The 21,555-nt window shown below is 34.8% G+C and overlaps 1 pseudogene; it reads right to left on the reverse strand.

Moving 5' to 3' along the window:
• Positions 1–3,901: 3,901 nt before the first annotated feature.
• LOC102663504 (tryptophan synthase beta chain 1-like) lies at positions 3,902–20,616 on the reverse strand (annotated as a pseudogene).
• Positions 20,617–21,555: the final 939 nt, after the last annotated feature.

Consider the following 21,555-nt stretch of genomic DNA (forward strand, 5'->3'; position numbering starts at 1 on the left):
TTTAAACACTCATCCAAGACACTTGTGCGCAAAGAGAAACACTAAAGTCTTGTGAGAAAAAGTAAGACAAGCTGACCTGATTGGTTTTTTTACTAATCAATTCTATCTTAATGTTTGTTTATGCTTCCATTGCAAGATCATGGCAAATGCAAGAAGGTCCAACTAATGAAATTTGAAAAATTGTAGCTATTGAAAGTGTTGAAGCATTCATAGCCTCCTCTTATTTTTAATTTTGCTTGAGGCAAATTTTTAAATTCAGGGGATTTTGATAACTGTTAAATATGAGTTGTTTTTATAATCAAAATAACCTTAAAAATATTTATTTAGCAGTTATTTATGCTTAATTATTAAGAATTGATGTTTTTCTTATTTATGACTTGCAGATATGAAAAGGAATGATTAAAAGCCAAAAAGATGAAAAAAAATAACAAAAACATGAAAAAGATAGATTTTGGCATTAGGTCAAGCCCAAGACGCGTGCGCGCTTAGCGCGAAAACACACATTGGTGCTAAGCGAGAAAAGGCGTGTTAAGTGCGAATATAGGCACCAGCACTAAGCAAGTAGCACAAACTTAGCGCGAATACAGGCACCCACGCTAAGCGAGTAATGCAGGCTTAGTACGAGTACGCAGACCCAAGTTCACTCCAGCAACTATAAAAAGAGGGTCAAGCCAAGAAGAAAAGACACACCAAGTCATAGAGTACTCTAATACATACCTAAAGCCTGAGAACTCTCTCTTAGAGAATTCTTTCTTCTCTTCCATTATTTTATATTCCCTTTTTTCCACCCCTTCTCCTTCATCAGTTCACTATATCCCTTTCAAGTATAAGACCCGTATGGCTATGAGAGGTTAAATCCTTAGTTAGGGTCTGACAGACCTAAAAAGTCAAAAAATGTATTGTATGCTCTATATCTATCAATGCAAACAGGTATTTTGTTTCCTGTTGTCCTTTCTCATTTTAATTTTATGTATCATTCATCCTTGCATCATTTTTAGGGGTTAAGTACTTGACAAAGGATAGTTCTTAATATAAATATAAAGAAGGTCTTATATGCATCAGTTTTAGGGATTAATCGCTTGACAAAGGATAATTTCTAATAGAACTAGAAGGAAGGAATATCTTAATAAAATCATTGTTAAACATAAAATGATTACATTATGCCCATGCATCAAAAGCAAACATCTAGAATTAGAGCTTCATACATTTTATCTATTGAGTCTTTGCAAAGACATTTGGGAGATAAATAGCTAAGATATGTTTGTCATCGTGAGACATCAGGGGCAAGTATTCTAATAGATATGGGTAGGAAAAATTCACCTAATTGATAGAGAAAAATCTAAAATAATACATCTTAGGCAAATAAAACATGTTAGGTCTTAACATTCTCATCTCATTGAATTCCCTATTATTTCTTTTGTTTTCTATTAATAGTTATTATTTTATATCCTGTTCTTTTAAACTCATCTTTTATACCTCATCTCATCTTCTATTTTTATAAATTGAAAATTATCCAACACAAGTACAAAACAAAGTCCTATGGAAATCTACACTCGGACTTTTGAGTCTTTACTACTTGAACATTTTGGTACACTTGTCAAACGATCAATAATGGATAAGTGCAAAATAACCTCTCTGGGTTTTTTGTGGTCTTTGGTGTGTTCGAACAGCAACCTTCAACCAACAATCACATTCAACAACAAACTTGTTAGCACCACTATTGGAGGAAGAGTTTCAATATGGCTACCACACTATCATTACTTCTTTTTCCATCGAAACAATCATGTGTCTCTCCACACCCATTTTTGATATGTTTGAATTTTCATAGGACTAGAAGAATGTTGCAAAAGAGTTTTGTATTTAGGAGAGGAGGAAGGTGGAGAAGAAGATATAAAGGAGGAAGGTAATCAATGTAACCTTTGGGGGAAGGGGTTCAATTGTCTAAAGAAAAGGAGAAAGAGCCTATTGTAAAAAAAAATTACAATGTCCAAAAAGGACAAAATGTTTCATAAGTTTTGGCATATATAATTCTACTTATTTAAGATATTTTTTTAACATCTGACCATGACCATTATATGACCGATCCGATGAGCAATCCAAGTTAGTTAGACCATTGGTTTACAGTTGAACTAGTGGGTCCAAATTTTAAAACTATGCTAGTAACATAAGAGATGAACTTTAATTTGAATTAACGTGATTAATATGTAGTGCACTTCAATTAGAATTTTCTCAAAAAGATGGTAAAAAAGTAGAAAGGATAGAGAGAGAGAGAGAGAGAGATGAACCAGTTTCATGGAGACAATATGTGTCTATACTTTAGTCACGAGGTTCCATGTTCATACTTCAGCTTCCATGCAATTGAACAAACGATAAAAACAAGGGTATAGAGCAAGTAACAAGAACCCTCTAATATTCTTGTGTAATCGGTTTTTGATTTTTGAAGGCCATAAAAGCCATTCTAAGAAGTACAAGAAATGAACTAAACTATTGCTGATGCACTAGTTTGGCGGGGCTGTTGTGGATGATATTTTTGTGTGTTTGAAGCCCCAATTAAACGTTTTTATGGATAAGGTTCCCCTTAGGAAAAGCCGAAACTAAACTTGGTCAGAGTGAGTCACCGTATACATACTTCTTCAATGGGTGATGCTAGGCAATTGCTTTTCACACCCAATGTTTTCTCTTATACATCCAACATTTTTCTTTTTCCAAAATTACCCCTGACATTTTTAATCCATATGGACCCATCCGTATGGGCCCATATGAATTTTATGAATTAATTTAAAATCAATGGCCCATGCAAGATTCAAACCTATGACTTTGTTATTAACATGACGTTCTAACCAATTGAATTAATAGATCAATTATGTTATAAAATAATTAATATCGTTATATATAACACTAAAATTTTTAATGTATATTTAATGCACATTTAAATTTACATAAGAAATTTTATGACAATTAATTTTCATACATTAATTTCTAATGTATATTTAATACACATGTAAACTTACATAATAAATTTTATGACAACTAATTTTGGTGCATTAAATATATTAGAACAAAATTAATTGTCACAATTTATTTTTATTAATTTACATGTCCATTATGTATACATTGAAAATTTTAGTGTTATATATGATGACATTAATTATTTTATAACATAATTTATCTATTAACTCAATTGGTTAAAATATTGTATTAATAACCTAAAAGTCACAAGTTTTTGCAAGTACAGATTATGAATCCCTAAGTTTGTTAGGGGTAATTTTGAAAAAAATAAAAAGTACTAGTGCACAAGTAATTTACTGGATGCGCAAAGCAATTCCCGTGATGCTATTCTCACTGTAATTTTTGCTCTTGCCACCTAACTTGGAAACATGTTTCCAAAAAATACACTAACAAAAATAAATTTCCACAATATAAAACAACTAATTTTATAAGAAACTACACAAAATAACTTGATTGTAATGAAATTTTAAATGCTTTTCAACTTCTAATTATTTTAAAAAGTTGAAACACAGGCATAGAAAACATTTTATAAATGATCATTTTACAAAAAAATGATTCTTGTTATGAAAAAAAATTGTTACAAACGGGCCTTTAGTTTATTTGCATCGTCAACTTTCAAGGTCAAACCAGTCATTAGACATGCAAACTTGTTCACCTTTATACCTCTCAACAAACACACCGAACTTGTTTACATCTACAAGCTTCATGCAGATAAGATTTTATTGCATTTAGCCACAAATTTTATTATAAATAGCAACAGTTCTCTGATGCAATATACATGATTATTTAACTTGGTCTAATGATAAATTGTATTAATTATGTCTCTAAAGTATGAAAATAAAGCTCATTCAGTAGCCAATCCACAGCTCCACACAAGTTCATGACAACCCTTTCAAAGCTTCAACTTGATAGCAGTTTGAACATCCTTATCACCTCGGCCACTGAAGTTAACCACAACCTTGGCTCCATTAGGAAGGGTTGGACACACTTTCTCTAGATATGCCAATGCATGAGATGTTTCCAGAGCTGGAATTATGCCTTCAAGTCGTGAAACTCTCTTAAAAGCTACACATACAAAAAATCCAAAAATAAGATACACAAACAATATCTGATACAAGAGAAGCATTTACATCTAACCACAAAGAAGAGTATAATATAACCATTTCCTTAAATGCAATATGATGGAAAATGGCAAGATGTGGTGGATACAATGGAATTATGTGTTAGCACTTTTTTACTACCCCATTTATAATATTCCCACCAGTACCTATATATGCTTTATATGATAACAAAATTCATATCAGGAAGCACACACGCGTCTAGGAGTTAAGAGATAAGTAGTGAGATTACATTAAAGTGGAAGTTGTATGTTTGCAACATTGATTGGTACCAATTGATACCAACATAGAGCAACATGAAACTCCTAGAAATTAGGGTTATTTTTGCTTGCTGAAAATAGGTTTACAGTTTAGTCCCGGTAAAAGTTTTCAACAAGTGATTGATGTTAGACAAGTGACCTCAGTTATATTAAGAAGGGGGGATTAAATTAAGATACAAAAACTATTCCTCAATTAAAATTTTCACTCTCTTTTTGGATTAACAATGCACCCTTAATATGAATTTACTCAAAAGAAAATTCAAAATAAATTTCTTCAAAGCAAAAGATAAATAGCAATAAATAAAAGAAGTTTAAGGAAAGAGAGAAATGCAAACTTAATTTAATTGGTTCGATCACTTCTCATGCTTACGTCCAGTTCTTAAGCAACTCACTTGAGATTTTTCACTCTTTTTGTAAAACTCTTTTTACAAAGTCTAAACCACATAGGGATAATTCTTTCCTTGTGTTCAAGAATCCTTATAATTTAAAAGACCCTCGGTCTCTTAAACAATTTCCTTTGAATAAGAAGAAGAAGAAGTTTCTCTCTTTAAGAGAAAGATATTACAATTGAAGATCAATCAAGATTTCTTATTGAATATGCAAGTGTTAGACCAAAGAATCTTTTTTGAGACGATAAGACATTTCAGTTAAAAAAAACTCTCAAAAAATTTGTGTCCCAAGTCACCTTTATATAGGCCTTTGATGATCATTCAAAATTATTTGAAAAGATGTGATTGTTGGAAGTTATTTTAAAAAATTTCTCACTGGTAATCGATTACCAAAATGGTGTAATCGATTACACAGTTGTTTTTTGAAGAGTTGTAACTCTTCACATTTGAAATTTGAATTTTAACTCCAGTAATCGATTACATACACTCTGTAATCGATTACAGAATTTGAAATTTAAATTCAAATTTCTAAAAGTTGTTTTAAAACATTCAAAAACTTATGGTAATCAATTAGAAGCCTTGTGTAATCGATTATAAGCTTTCAAAATTATTAAAAACATTTTAAAACATTTCAGTAAGCATTTTGGCCACTGGTAATCGATTACTAGAGAGTAAATATCTCTTTTAAAAGCTTTTGAGAAAAACCTTTGGCCATAACTTATGCATCATCAATTTGGAAACTTCTTTCTAAGACTCTAGAGACTAACTTCATCATTTATCTTGGATTTCTTGGAGTCTTATTTTGGATCAAACTTGAGAAGCACGTTTCTTTGACATCATCAAAACATCATGATATCTTTGCTTCTACAATTGAGATGAGAGTTATCATAGTGTACACCAATGCAAAGGAGAGAGAGAAAAACAAATCACAACTGAAATTCAAAACCTATGCAATTTCCATTTTCCACTTTATACTAAAACTACTTTTTATGTAATTGTGTATGTCTATTTGTGTGTTAAATAAAGCAACAAGCTCAAGGTAGTCCTACCTTCCAATGCTTCTTCATATGTGATGCTATGATATTCAGCACGCCCTAAATCTTTCATAAAGCTATGTTTCGAACCCACACCAAGGTAGTCCAAGCTACACACAATTTGGATGTTGTTGAAAACATAATTACACAATCAGAACAAGTAGAATTGTAATGACCAAAACAAATGATATAACAAATTATCAGTCAGATGAATTACCCTGCACTAATTGAGTGAGGCTCAACTATTTCTCCATCATCATCTTGCAGCAGGTAGCTCATAGCTCCATGTAAAACCCCAACTTCTCCCTTTGTTAACGTTGTCGCGTGCTTGCCACTGTCCAGGCCAAATCCAACAGCCTCCATGCCAATTAGCCTAACATCTTTGTCATCAACAAATTCATTAAAAAGTCCCATGGCGTTTGAACCTCCACCAACACATGCAATCCGTCTGGTTTCCCTCCCCACTTTTCCAAAGCTTGCTTTCTAGTCTCCTTGCCAATCACAGCATGAAACTCTCTTACCATCATAGGATATGGATGCGGCCTAGCAACATAACACAAAATATAATGAGTTGTCCCCACATTAGTTACCCAGTCCCTTATAGCCTCTGATGTCGCATCCTTCAATGTAGTAGTCCCAGAATGGAAGGGTCTCGCCTATATTACAAGATTATCCTATTAGATAGACCAACGTGTAGACCATTTTTTCAAATGAAGACAGATATTTAAATTCAATATAACAAGATTTGAACACACATGGGGTCGCATCACAACACTTTGTCCAATGTAGAGAAAGAGCATACAATTCCCAAATTAACAAAGTAATAAATAAATCCAAGTGTTTTTTCATATAAATCAATCAACACTTAATCTTTTGATGCTACAATTAGTCACATAGAGCTAATTGTATTAACACAATGTTGAATTTTATCTTTTTTCATTTGCTTATGGAGTGAATAGGCAATTTAGTCCCTGAGATTGTATCCATTTTGCATATTAGTCCCTAACTTAATATTAAATTCAAAATAGTCCTTATCTTTGCATAAGTGTTGTAAAATAGTCCTTCCGTTAAATTTTAAAATAACGCCGTTAGTGAGGTCAATTTTAGTGCCACGTGGACTATCCGACGTGGAACTAAAGGATGACGTGGCATGACACGTGGACGTGTCTCTTAAAAGATGTCACGTCATTTAATGATAACAAAACAAGTAAATAGCCAATTTAGTCCCTGACTTTGTACCCATGTTGCATATTAGTCCCTAACTTAATGAAAAATTCAAAATAGTCCTTATCTTTTGCATAAGTGTTGCAAAATAGTCCCTAACTTAAAAGATGCCAGAAATCATGCTTAAAGTGTCCATGCATTGCAAAGGTTGTGTCTTGCACAATTTTTGGCGGCGCAGATTCCTCCTTGGATTCCTTGTCATCTTTTGATTCCTCTGGTTTTTTCTCTTCTTCTTTCTTTTCTTCTTCATTTGTTTTTTTCTCCTCCACTTTGTTTTCCTCTGGTTTTTTCTCTTCCTATTCAAAACACAAAAAAAAAAATCAAAACCCAAAATGATACATCGATGGTAATTGAAGAAAAAAAAAGAGGAAAAGAGAATGGTTATGCAGACCTCGCCCATTGGTGTTGACGGCTACAGAAATAAGGTTGTTGCTTTGGATTTTTGGTTCTTTTTATTTGTGCAAATGTGTGTGGGTTCTTTTTCATATATATGCCTCAATTGGTTCAGAACCATCAAATTTGAAGAAGCCACTCATTCTATCATCATCAAATGACGTGGCACTAAAATTGACCTCACTAACAACGTTACTTTAAAATTTAACGGAAGGACTATTTTGCAATACTTATGCAAAAGATAGGGACTATTTTGAATTTTTCATTAAGTTAGGGACTAATATGCAACAGGGGTACAAAGTTAGGGACTAAATTGCCTATTTACTCGTTTTGTTATCATCAAATGACGTGGCATCTTTTAAAAGACACGTCCACATGTCATGCCACGTCATCCTTTAGTGCCACGTTGGATAGTCCACATGGCACTAAAATTGACCTCACTAACGGCGTTACTTTAAAATTTAACGGAAGGACTATTTTACAACACTTATGCAAAGATAAGGACTATTTTGAATTTAATATTAAGTTAGGGACTAATATGCAAAATGGATACAATCTCAGGGACTAAATTGCCTATTCACTCTTTGCTTATGACATTCTCATGTCAGTGTCACTATCTTGTCCCAAATCTTACATATCTCTATTTTTATCATGTCTTTTAGCATGATGCATCTATACATATACAGTACAAAACAATTCTCCAAAAAATGACATACATCAAGTGTAAGCCACTGGATCAAAAGTTGTTTCAAAAAAGTTTTAAATATAGGTACTTAAAGACTGAGGTGAGTTGAGGGAAAAACTCACTCTTTCTCTCTTAGCTTTTATTGATTTCAAAATGATACATATATACAAGACACAAGAGAGAGAGAGAAAGACTATTGACAGTGACAATTCACTGTTGCCTTTTGAATAAAGCTTACCAACTAAGCTACCAAACATAGATAAATACTAAAATATTCAACACTCCCCCTCAAGCTGGAGCATATAAATCATATGCACCAAGCTTGAAACATATAGTCTGAATTTTGGGTCCTCTTAAGGACTTAGTCAAAATATCCGCTAGCTGATCATTAGAACCAATGAACTCAGTGACAATCTCCTTGGACAGAAGCTTCTCTCGTATGAAATGACAATCAATCTCTATGTGCTTAGTCCTTTCATGAAAGACTGGGTTTGAGGCAATATGAAAAACAGCCTGATTATCACAATACAACTTCATTTGCAACTCTTCACACAACCTCAATTCTTGCAAAAATTGTTTAATCCACATGAGTTCACAAGTAACCATAGCCATAGATCGATATTCAACTTCTGCACTGGACCGAGCGACAACAGTTTATTTCTTGCTTTTCCAAGAAATAAGATTTCCTCCAATGAAGACACAATAGCCTGATGTAGACCTCCTATCCATGGGACAGTCAGCCCAATCAGCATCACAATATCCCAATAATTGCGTATTACCCTTGTCTTCATACAACAACCCTTGTTCAGGAGCTCTCTTAACATATCTCAGAATACACATGACAACATTCCAATGATCCAAATGAGGATTCTGCATAAATTGGCTAACCACTCCCGCAACAAAGGAGATATCAGGTCTAGTAATGGTGAGGTAAATGAGCTTTCCCACAAGCCTCCTATATCTCTAGGGGTCAGGATAAACTTCACTTTGATCTGCCATGAGCTTCAGATTTGGATCCATAGGGCTTTCAATAGGTCTACAATTCTGCATACTTGTTTCTTCTAAAATATCAAGAGCATACTTCCTTTGAGATATCACTACACCATCTCCTGATTGAGCCACTTCAATACCAAGGAAATACCTCAAATATCCCAGATCTTTGGTCTGGAAATGACTGAATAAGTGCTCTTTTAGCTAGACAATCTTAGTAGTATCATTCTCTGTAATCACTATGTCATCAACATAAACCATTAGATAAACACATTTTTTAGGAGATGTATGACAGTAAAAAACAAAGTGATCAGCTTCACTTCGTTTCAGTCCAAAAAGCTGAACAACATGACTAAATTTACCAAACCAAGCTCAAGGAGATTGCTTCAACCCATAGAGAGATCGGTGAAGGTTACACACAAGGCCATACTCCCCCTGAGCAACAAACCCAAGAGGTTGCTCCATATACATATACTCCTCAAGATCACCATGGAGGAAGGCATTTTTAATATCAAACTGATGGAGGGACCAGTGACGGATGGCAGCCATAGCAAGAAACAGACGAACAGTGATGATTTTGGCTACAGGAGAGAAAGTATCATAGTAATCAAGGCCATATACCTGTGTGTAGCCTTTAGCTACCAAGCGAACCTTAAGCCGATCAACCTTACCATTGGGCCCAATTTTAACAATGTAGACTCGTCTACAACCCACAGTTGTCTTACCAGGAGGAAGAGGAACGAGCTCCCAAGTACCATTATTTTCAAGAGCTTGCATTTCATCAATCATAGTCTATCGCCAGCCAGGATGATCAAGTGTCTCATGGACAGTGGAAGGAATAGTAAGGGAAGACAATGAAAAAACAAAGGAACCATATGAAAGAGACAAACGGTGATAACTTAAGAAATTATAAATAGAATGAGGGTTACGAGTAAAGCAAGTACCTTTCCTGATGGCAATGGGCCAATGTGAGTCAGAATGATGAGAAGAAGTGGAAAGAGATGAAGGATCCATGAGTTGAGAACTGGTTGAAGAAGAACAAGGATCACGAGGAGAGACTTCAAGTACTGGAGATTCAATCTGCCTTGTCCTGTGTTGATCTATAATCAAAGGTAGAGAGGCAACTTTAGGTGAATTTGATGGAAAAGATGGGACAACACTGACATTTTGGTCTAAGTTACCTAGAGGACAAGGAGAAGGAATAGGAAGAACTTCCTGGAGAGACGAAGTATGGTCTACGGAGGGTGAGAAGAAGGGTATGTCTTCAAAGAAAGTTACATCTACAGACATGTAGTATCGTCTCGTGGTTGGAGAGTAACACTTGTAACCTTTTCGAAGACGAGAATAACCCAAGAAGACACATTTGAATGACCTAGCAGAAAGTTTGTCTAAACCAGGAGACAAATCATGGACAAAACAAGTACAACCAAACACTTTAGGAGAAACATGAAATAGTCGATCATGAGGAAAGACAATTGAGTGAGGGATTTGGTTTTCAACAGAAGAATAGGACATTCTATTAATTAGGAAACAAGCAGTAAGCACCACATCTCCCCAATGATGTGTAGGAACATTAGAATTTAGCATTAGGGAACATACAGTTTCAAGAAGATGATGATTCTTCCTTTCTGCTATACCATTTTGTTGTGGTGTGTGAGGACATGTGGACTGATGTAGAATACTTTTGGAAGACAAAAAGGAAGAGAGATCACAAGAGGAATACTTTTTACCATTATCACTTCTGAAAATTTTAATTGTTTTTCCAAATTAATTTTCAATCTCATTGTAGAATGACATGAATATAGGCAAAAGTTCAGATCTGTCTTTCATTAAATAAAATCAAGTACATCTGGAGAATTTATAAATGAAGGTTACAAAATATCGAAAATCAAAAGATATAACACGACTTGGTCCCCAAATATTAGAAAGAATGGTAGAGAAAGCCGAATTACATCTTGGTACAGTTTGAGGAAATGATGACCTGACATGTTTTCCTAGTTGACAAGACTCGAAAATTCTTAAGACTAGGAACCATCATCTTCAATTTTGGAAAACTTGAATGACCCAAACGATCATGCAAAAGTTTGGGTTTTGAGATTGCAAAACAAGACCCAGGTGGATTGGATTCCAAGTAGTAAAGTCCTCGTGATTCATGTCTTTCTCTAGTCAGTCACCCCATCCCATGTTCCTGAATAACAAAAGAATTAGCAGTAAAAGTTACTGAACAATTTAACAAACGAGTTAACTGACTTAATGAGGTTAGATTATAGGGACACTGAGGAATGAATAACACAAAATTTAATTTCAAAGAGGGAGACAATGAAACTTGATCACTTCCTTGAGACGCAACCTTGGAACCATTAGCTACAATAACAAGGTGAGGAATTTTTGGAAAGGAAAAGAATGAAAAGAAGGACTTATTACCAGAAATATGATCAGAGGCACCTGAGTCGAGTATCCAAGGACTAGGACCTTCAATGAATTGAGAGATACATGTTGTTGAAAAACATGATACAGATGAGGATTAAGCTTGACTGTTGGGTTTCTTAGATTTAAGCTTCAAATACTCCTGATACTCCTCATCAGAGAATCTAGACTCTTCTTCCTCTGATCTAGAGACATGTGCGACCTTGTCGTGAAACCCATGCAACAAATAGCAATTCTCTTGGGTGTGACACATCCTCTTGCAATAGGTGCAATGAGGACGTCCACCCCTTCCACTGCGACATCCTCTACTATTGCGATCGCCTCTTCTACCTCGAGACGCAACCATGGTTGACGTCTCCACACCATCAGCAGGATTCTCATCCTTCAATAAAATGAGGCACGCGGAGAAGTCTAGTGATGAGGGAATCCATTGATGGAACCTGGTCCCCAGTAAGTACTTGATCACGCACACGATCAAAGTCTGAATGTAAGCTCCTCAGAATGAGGACCATGTAGAACTTGTCAAGTTTCTTGTTCACTTCTTCCAATGAATCAACTACAAGGAACTTTCTTAGCTCTTCTACGACAGCCCAGGCCTTGCCCACATGAGCGATCATGTCATGGCTGGTTTGCTTGGGAGTTGTAACCTTCATGATTGCATCAAACAAGCTTTGGATATCATTAGCAAAGATTTCTTGGGCTTTCTTCCAAAAAGAACAACATGATTTAAATGATCGAAGGATCTCCAAAATATCTGACTCAACTGATTGCCATAACACAATGCAAAGTTGATAGTCAAGCTTCTCCCATTCAGGTCTTTTATCGTCTGGAACAGAATCTGAAGCTTTCTCCAAGTGGTCATGGTGCCCTTGACCGAGAAACCACAACTCCACGGAAGCAGACCACGAAAGATAATTCTTCCAGTTAAGTTTTGCAGTGGTGATGGTTGGAGTCCCGGAAAAGGAGAAAACAGGTTCAGAGGAGGCCATTTCAAATCCAAACAACAAACCCTAACATGAAAAAGGGAGGACACACAAGGGCTGACGGAAAAGCATGCCGGAAGCGAGAGGTGAGGCCTGAAACGTGTTCAGGGACTGACGACGAAGCTGTCGGGACCAGACGGGTCAGCTTTCGACGGTGGCGCGGCGGCGCGTGGGCTTCACGCGCTGGAAATCGCACGAGACAAAGGCGGCGCGTGGCGATGCGTGGGAGCTCCTTTGACGGCATGACTTTCAGGGGTGAGTCACGTTTTTCGAGGCGATCCTAACCCTGGTCTCGCCAGAAATGACAGCTAACGACGGACGAAACCCGCTCTGATGCCAACTTGAAGACTGAGGTGAGTTGAGGGAAAAACTCACTCTTTCTCTCTTAGCTTTTATTGATTTCAAAATGATACATATATACAAGAGCCAAGAGAGAGAGAAAAACTATTGACAGTGACTAACAATTCACTACTGCCTTCTGAATAAAGCTTACCAACTAAGCTACCAAACATAGATAAATACTAAAATATTTAACATAGGTATTAGGTGTGTAGAAAAAAAAACTTTGGAACTTTCATAACAAACTATGTAGTTTCAGAATATTCATAAATTATTCTGTGAATAAAGCTGATGATTGAAATATAGAACAAACATATTCAGTTTATTTTATCCATTAGTCAAGCTCCAAAAAATATGTGTGAAAGACGTTTAGTGTATGTCTAACAAAAGAGGAACAATGAATAGTTTATTCATGGAAGGATCCTATCTCCTATATGTAAATTAAAAGGGAAAAGAAACAAACAAACAGATTAAAAGACATTTATACGCAAAACACACTATGCAAACCCACAAGATAACATTTGCATTAATTATAATGTTTAATTTATAGAGATAATCTCGGGAGGCACAGTAGATGTCATTAAAAGGATTAACAAATAATGACATCTATCACCACAATAACAAATGATATACCTCAGCACCAAGAAGACGCATTCTGAAAACATTGAGAGCCTGCCTTTCCATATCCTGTGCCCATATAAATAATGCATTCTAAACCAAATCGAGCACATACAGTAGCAGTGGCAACTCCATGCTGACCCGCTCCAGTTTCAGCAATAATGCATTTTTTGCCCAACCTCTTAGCAAGCAAAGCTTGAGCAACAGCATTGTTAATTTTGTGAGCCCTGGTGTGATTGAGTTTCCCTCTTCAGATAAATGTGAGGCCCTTCACCATTAGGTCTCTTGTAATGCTCCGTCAACCTTTCAGCAAAATAAAGAGGACTCTCCCGTCCAACATAATCTTTTAGAATCCCAGCTAGTTCTGTCTGCAATTGAAAACATCCATCTCAGAAAATTTCCATTGTTTTTCCTTCCAGGAAACTACATTTCATTTTATGGCTTCTGAATGTAGTTAACATACAATGAATGAGTGACGTGCAGGTATGTAAGAGAGACAGAAAGTTATTCTTAATATAATTGAGAAAAGATTGACATGGAGTTCCAAATTGTTTACTTCTGTACCAAACTCGAAAAGTAAAGACTAAGAAATGCTCCAAAAAATCAAATGGTACACATTCAAGCAGTCACAAAAATGTATTCACAACCATCAGAAATTGAAGAAACAATATTTAGTAGGACTTCAAAATAACAAGGTCAATCGTAAGTAATCCTTAGCTTCTGCTGCGGCAGAAACTCACGATTTTAAATTGCAATTGTGGTTTTGTTGTGAACCTTGTTATTGCGGAAAAGACAAATGTGGTTGGGTAGCCACAATTGCGGTCGCAATACAGTCACAAAGACCCCCAAACACTGGCTTCTGTACCCATTTTTTAAAACCTTGCACAGGTAAGTTTCTGGCGATGCCCGATTTCCATGGCCAGAGGCTTCAATTTAACAAACAAAACCATATTCCCAAACATGCTAAACTTAAAAAAAATAAAAACAGCTACAGTGACCATCACTGCCACATTTCAACAATCAAGTTGTGTGCCACACCACCAAATATTATGCAGAATAAAAACCAAAACTTTCACCAAAAAAAATTTAAAACAATGAAAACCAAAAACTCATAGCCTAAAACCCCACATTGCAAAGGATACCCATATCCACCTAAACCCAATGAAACCACTCCACACAACCCAAAATCCAATCCAACAAACAAACAAACCCCATTACCCCAACCAAATCACACAATACAAAAGCATCAAAGGTTTTAGTTTTCAATGACAAAACCTGAAACTCTTCATCAGCAGAGAGGGAATAAAAATTAGCCTCAAGCTCAGTGAGAGCATGCATCAGAGTCTCAGGGACATACTTCCCTCCAAACTTGCCAAACCTCCCAAACGAATCGGGTCTCTGAAGTCACTTAGTCCATTATGTTAGCCACCAAGGGAATCAAGGAGCTTGAAAAGAAATTTATGAAGAAGCATGATAAAGGCAAAGGGTCATTAAAGAATAATGACAAATCTTTGCAAATCCAGAAGAAAGGTATCAAAGGGCAATAATTGTCAATTTTATGAAATTAAGACATTTCCAAAAGGATTGCCTAAAATGTAAGTCTTGGTTCGAAAAGAATGGTGAGCTTAATACTCATGTATGTTTTGAATCAAACTTAAATGTAGTTTCCCATGATACATGATGGATTAATTCTGGATGTATGACTCATGTTTCTAACATTATGCAGAGATTCCTTACAATCCAAACCATAAGCCCAAATGAGAAGTTCATTTTCATAGGGAATGAAGTAAAAGCTCCAGTGGAAATAGTTGAAACTTATTGTTTAAAATGCAACACTGGACATCGTTTAGATTTACTGGAAACTCCTTATGTACCTAGTTTATCTAGGAATTTAGTTTCATTATCTAAACTTGATGTTACTGCATACTCTTTTAATTTTGGTAATGAATGTTTTAATTTATTTAAGCATAATCATCTCATTGGTACTGGTATTCTTGTGATAGTTTATATAAATTGGAAATAGACAGTTTGTATGCTGAAACTGTTTTAACTCTGCATCATAATGTTGGCACTAAACATAGTTTAGTGAATGAACGATCTGCTTTCTTGTGGCATAAACGTTTAGGTCACATTTCTAGATAAAGGATGGAAAGATTAATAAAGAATGAAATTCTTCCTTATCTAGATTTTACGAATCTAAATATTTGTGTGGGTTGTATTAAGGGAAAACAAGCAAAACATACAAAGAAAGGAGCTACAAGAAGCACTCAACTTCTTGAAATTGTGCATACTAATATTTGTGGACCTTTTGATGTTAGTTCTTTCGGAAAGGAAAGATACTTTATCACCATTATTGATGATTATTCACGTTACGGTTATGCCTACTTACTGCCCGAGATTTCTTAGGCAATGGATGCCTTAGAAATTTACTACAATGAAATAAAAGGGCAATTAGACATAAATGTTAAATGTGAAAATTATTAGATATGATAGAGGTGATGAGTATTACGGAAGATATGATGAAACTGGGCAACACCCAGGTCCATTTGCTAAGCTTGTTCAGAAACGTGCATTTGTGTGCAATACACAATTCCCGGTACACCACAACAAAATGGTGTATCAGAAATGCGTAATAGAACTTTAATGGATATGGTTAGAAGTATGTTAATCAATTAGACTTTACCCGTATCTTTGTGGATGTATGCCTTGAAAACTGTCATGTATTTGTTGAACAGGGTTCCTAGTAAGGCAGTTCCAAAGACACCTTTTGAACTATGGACAAATAGGATACCTAGTATAAGGCACCTGCATGTTTAGGGTTGCCAGACAGAAATAAGGATTTATAATCCGCAAGAAAGAAAATTGGATGCAAGAACAATCAGTGAATATTTCATTGGTTATCCAGAAAAGTCAAAGGGGTATATGTTTTATTGTCCTAATCATAGTATGAGAATTGTCGAAACTGGAAATGCAAGGTTCATTGAAAATAGTGAAATCAGTAGGAGTACAGTTCTACGAGAAGTGGAAATTAAAGAAGTTAGAGTGCAAGTCATTTTAACTTGGGCCTCTAGCAGTAAGGTGTTGCTCTTTTTAAATTGTTGTTACAAAATTAATGAAGAGGAGCAACACAATAATGAACCCATGATGCATAATGAACCTATTATGGAAGAACCACAAGAAGTAGCATTAAGGAGGTCTCAAAGAGAAAGAAGACCAGCTATTTCGAATGACTATGTGGTATACTTACATGAAACAGAAACAAACTTAAGCATTAATGATAATGATCCAGTTTCATTTTCACAAGCTATAAGTTGTGATAATTCTGAGAAGTGGTTAAATGCCATGAAAGAAGAGATAAATTCCATGGAACATGATGGTGTTTAGGACCTTGTAGAATTACCAAAGGGTTGTAAGAGAGTTGGTTGTAAGTGGGTCTTCAAGACTAAACGTGACTCTCATGACAACCTTGAACGTTACAAGGCTAGACTTGTTGCTAAGGAATTTACTCAGAAAGATGACATTGATTACAAAGAGACATTTTACTCGTCTCACGAAAGGAGTCTTTCAGGATTATCATGGCATTAGTAGCTCATTATGACTTGGAGCTACATCAAATAGATGTGAAAATCGTCTTTCTGAATGAAGATTTAGAGGAGAATATTTGTATGGACCAACCAATGAGGTTCTCAGTTGAAGGAAATGAACACATGGTGTGCATACTAAAAAAAATCAATATACAGTCTTAAAGCAAGCTTCCTGCCAATGGTATTTGAGGTTTAATGATACCATTATTTCCTTTAGATTTAAGGAAAATACTGTTTATCGATGTATGTATCTGAAGGTCAGTGGGAGTAAGGTTATTTTCTAATTCTGTATATTGATGATATCTTGCTTGCAGCTAACAATCTTGGTCTTCTTCATAAGACTAAGAAATTTCTCTCTAGAAACTTTGAAGTGAAAGATATGGGTGAGGTAAGCTATGTGATAGGGATAGAAATATTCCATAATAGATCACAAGGATTGTTAGGCTTATCTCAGAAAGTATATATCGCTAAAGTACTAGAGAGATTCAAGATGGAAAGGTGTTTAACATCACCTATTCTAATTTAGAAATGAGACAAAGTTAGTCTCGCACAATGTCCTAGAAATGATATGGAACGAAAACAAATGAAAGCTATTTTGTATGCATCAGTTGTTGTTGCATCTGAGATCTGAATTTGTAGTATGTTTTGAGGCTACAATTCAGGCTAATTGGTTGCGGAACTTTATTTCAGGGCTTGGAATTGTTGACAGTATTGTTAGGCCGCTGAAAATGTATTGCGATAACTTCGTAGCAATATTTTTTTGTAAGAACGACGAGTACTCTAAGGGTGCTAAGCATATGAAATTGAGGTACTTTGTCGTGAAGGAAGAAGTTCAGAAACAAAGAGTGTCAATAGAACATATTAGCACAAACCTTATGATAGTTGACCCTTTGAATAAGGGATTACCGCCCAAGACATTATAGAACATGTTGAAAGTATGGGCATTATTGTTATTGATGATCATTAAGTGTAATTTATCTTATGCATTTTAGTGACACTCTGAGCTCAATTATGATATGTTTCTGATTACCTGTTCTCTATGTTTGCATGCATGTTTGTGTTAGAGTAATGTTAACAGGTTTTGTCTTGAAAGAAGACATTATGTTGGACCAATTATGTACTCCTAACTTATGGTCATATTAAGGAGAAGGCTAATTTGTAGTACATGGGAGGGACTATGTCGAATTGGTTCATATTCTTAATCATGAAATTATGATGTACCCAGTGTATAGAACAATTTAGTCAATTTTTAATGCGCATTATGTTAGTTAATCTATTTATTTATTTAGTCCATAATGTTTATTAATGTCACATGAGCCAAGTGGGAGAATGTAAGAATTAATATCTCATGTGAGAGACATGTGACTTATGTAGGGACTAATAAGTAAATAATTAACAATTAAGAGCTAAATTATAATTGGGCTTAATAGGAGAAATTTCTAGGGTTAACTGCTACTTGATGGGAGTAGTGGTTATAAAAGGGGCTTAATACTCACTAACGTAAAATAAGGTCCCCTTCCTGACCAGAAAGTGTTCTCTCTCACCCATAGCCATCACAAACGGAGAGAGGCAGAAAAGAAAGGCCTAAGGAAGTGAAATCTTATTTCTCTCCTCTTTCAAGGAAATCAAAGTGCACTGGAGAGAAGTTCCTGAAGAGAAAGGTACAAGTCTTTCTATGGAGAAAGGTACACATCATTATCTATTGTTGTTTATTGATTGTTTGTGAGAACCATAGATTTCAAGATCCTTTTGTTTCCTATCATTGATAGTTTAGGAAACCCCTTAAGAATTTTTACATGGGAAGCACCCTTGAGGAGTTGATACCTGTAAATGGGATTGAAGCAGCCATGTGTTGTGAGGTCTTTACTTTTTCTTTTTTCCTTTTTATTTTTTATTTCAATTGGATTTGATTTGAAGTCGAAATGAATGGGATTTTGTGATGTTAGTGTGGTTGGGGTTTAATTTATATGATGGAATATTGTAGAAATACAGAGGAATTCTGGTCTGCTTTCTTTTGTGTTTTTTGTCTATATGTGGTGTGTATGCAGACACACAGAAGTACATTATTATTTTAACGGTATTCAAAGTATATGATGACTACTACACCCTTAATGGATTTGGTTGGATATTGGATTGTTTTCTTTCCGTTTTTTTCTCTTACCCAATTTCCCATGGATATGGTAGATTTAAGGCAAATTTACTGTAGGGGTACTTTTAAAAACTAATTACCAAAGAGGGACTGTTTTTAAACTTTTTACGAGGGGGTCTGTTCCTCCATGGATGCCGCCAGAAGAACTGGCGACATAGGTGTTCCACCATTGCAGATGGCGAGAAACATGCTGAGCTGGAGGGTGCCGCCAGTGGCACAGGTGAGACATGCTGACGTGCACTTCCTTCGGCGAGACACACCCATAAAACCTATACCACCATTGAAAATAGCGGGGCATGAAGCATGCCGCCAATAAGAATGGTGGGACATGCTAGTATGCAAACATGAAGCATACCGCCAATAAGAATGGCGAGACATGCCAGTATGCATTTAATTATGCAAAGTACCCAATATGCAAAGTACTTCATTTAATTACTAGAGCCTTAAGACTTTTACTTACAGTACCCAATATGCAAAGTACTTCATTTAATTACTAGGGCCTTCAATCACCAATAGTATATACTGTATATACAGCATGGCCACTTTGTTTTCATCACCCGAAAACAAAATTATCAAGCAAATGTTAAAAAAGAAAAATCCACTGGTGAATGGTGATCCTTAGCTTATCTTTTAATAAAAGTTTAGCATATGATTATGCTTGGCTTCTTGTGACTGACCATAACAAAAGCTCAGGACAAGTGGGACCATCGTTTAAATAATTAATTTATTGACTAAATGTCTATTTAAATAGTAAATTATTTAAATATGATTAATATATAAGAAAAAGAAAAAGGATTATAACTCTAGTGAACCTCCTCTAAAAGAAGCAAATTAGAGATTCTCATTATTTTTTTATTGTGTATTTATCCTTCAAATTCTTTGTTTCAATTCGAACATGGTGCACGTGGTAGGCATTTCATTTTCATGTTTGTTAATGCGACATGGCTTCAGTATGATCTTTTAACCTGCATATCAGTGATTAAGAAATCAAAATATATCAATTAAAAAATATAGTTGGGTGGTATTTAAAAAAATTATATTAACTATAGTATGTATCATTTTCATTTTCATTTTTTCAAAAGAACAATCATTATTAATAATAAATTGACCGTACATCCTTATAATATTTTGTCTTATGTTTATTTGTAATGACAGCAGTTACCTAGCAAAATTATTTTGTTGATAATTTTAATTATATGTTATTTTATATAAAATTATTTAATCAATTAATCTAGATATACACACTTACATTATTTTCCTTCCCAGTCACCTTTGTCCCGCTATTCTTATTGGTGGCATGCTTCACGTCAGCATGTCTCGCTTGTGTCACTGGCGGCACCCTCCAGCTCATCATGCTTCTCGCCATCTGCAATGACGGAACACCTTTGTCGCCAGTTCTTCTGGCGGCATCCATGGAGGAACAGACCCCCCTCGTAAAAAGTTTAAAAACAAACTCTCTTTCGTAATTAATTTTTAAAAGTATCCCCCTACAGTAAATTTGCCTTAAATCTACCATATCCATGGGAAATTGGGTAAGAGAAAAAAACGGAAAGAAAACAATCCAATATCCAACCAAATCCATTAAGAGTGTGGATATTTGTTAGTTTTAAACCTGGTCTTGATTTTATACATGCTTACTTGAAAACTTCTCATATTAGTGTTTGATTAGTAACATTTATTAGGGATTGTTTTAATTTCTTTTTTTTAGTTGGTTTACTTAGTTTGTATTTTTTAAAAAAGGTTATTTGTAGTTTTTTTAATACTTTGGTTTCCTTTTGTAGATTAAAAAAAAAGAAAACAAATATCATGCATGTGTCATATTAGTTAGAACAAAGACCCCCTTTATTATAGATGTGAAAACAATTGATGCAAAACTTTTGTAATTAGGGGAAGGAAAAAGAAGATAGAGGATAAATACGATAAAAAAAATTGGTTACTGATTTGGATTACTTATCTTATTTTAAAAAAATTATAGTACACTTGCATATAATATTCACTTATTCAAATTCACACCTATTGTCACATGTGACCTTGTTGTTAAATTTAAATTGCTACATGAATATATGTCATTTTATTACATTTGAATTTGAATTGCTATACTATCTTGCTAGTTTTGGGTAATACATTCAAGCATATAAGAAAAAATATGTGTCTAAATTAGAAACAATAATACTAATCAAATGATTGATTTTTAGTTTAGGTCTTTTATAAATGACTGATTTTTGTTTTGAATCCATAATAAATATTTGATATTGGATCTCTCATAAATTAAAATTTTTATTTTGAGTATCCATGTTATTTAAGTAATAACCTAATACTATTTTAAGAATATATATATATATATATATATATA

This window comes from Glycine max, chromosome 9 (assembly GCF_000004515.6).
Source record: "Glycine max cultivar Williams 82 chromosome 9, Glycine_max_v4.0, whole genome shotgun sequence".
Lineage (NCBI taxonomy): Eukaryota > Viridiplantae > Streptophyta > Magnoliopsida > Fabales > Fabaceae > Glycine > Glycine max.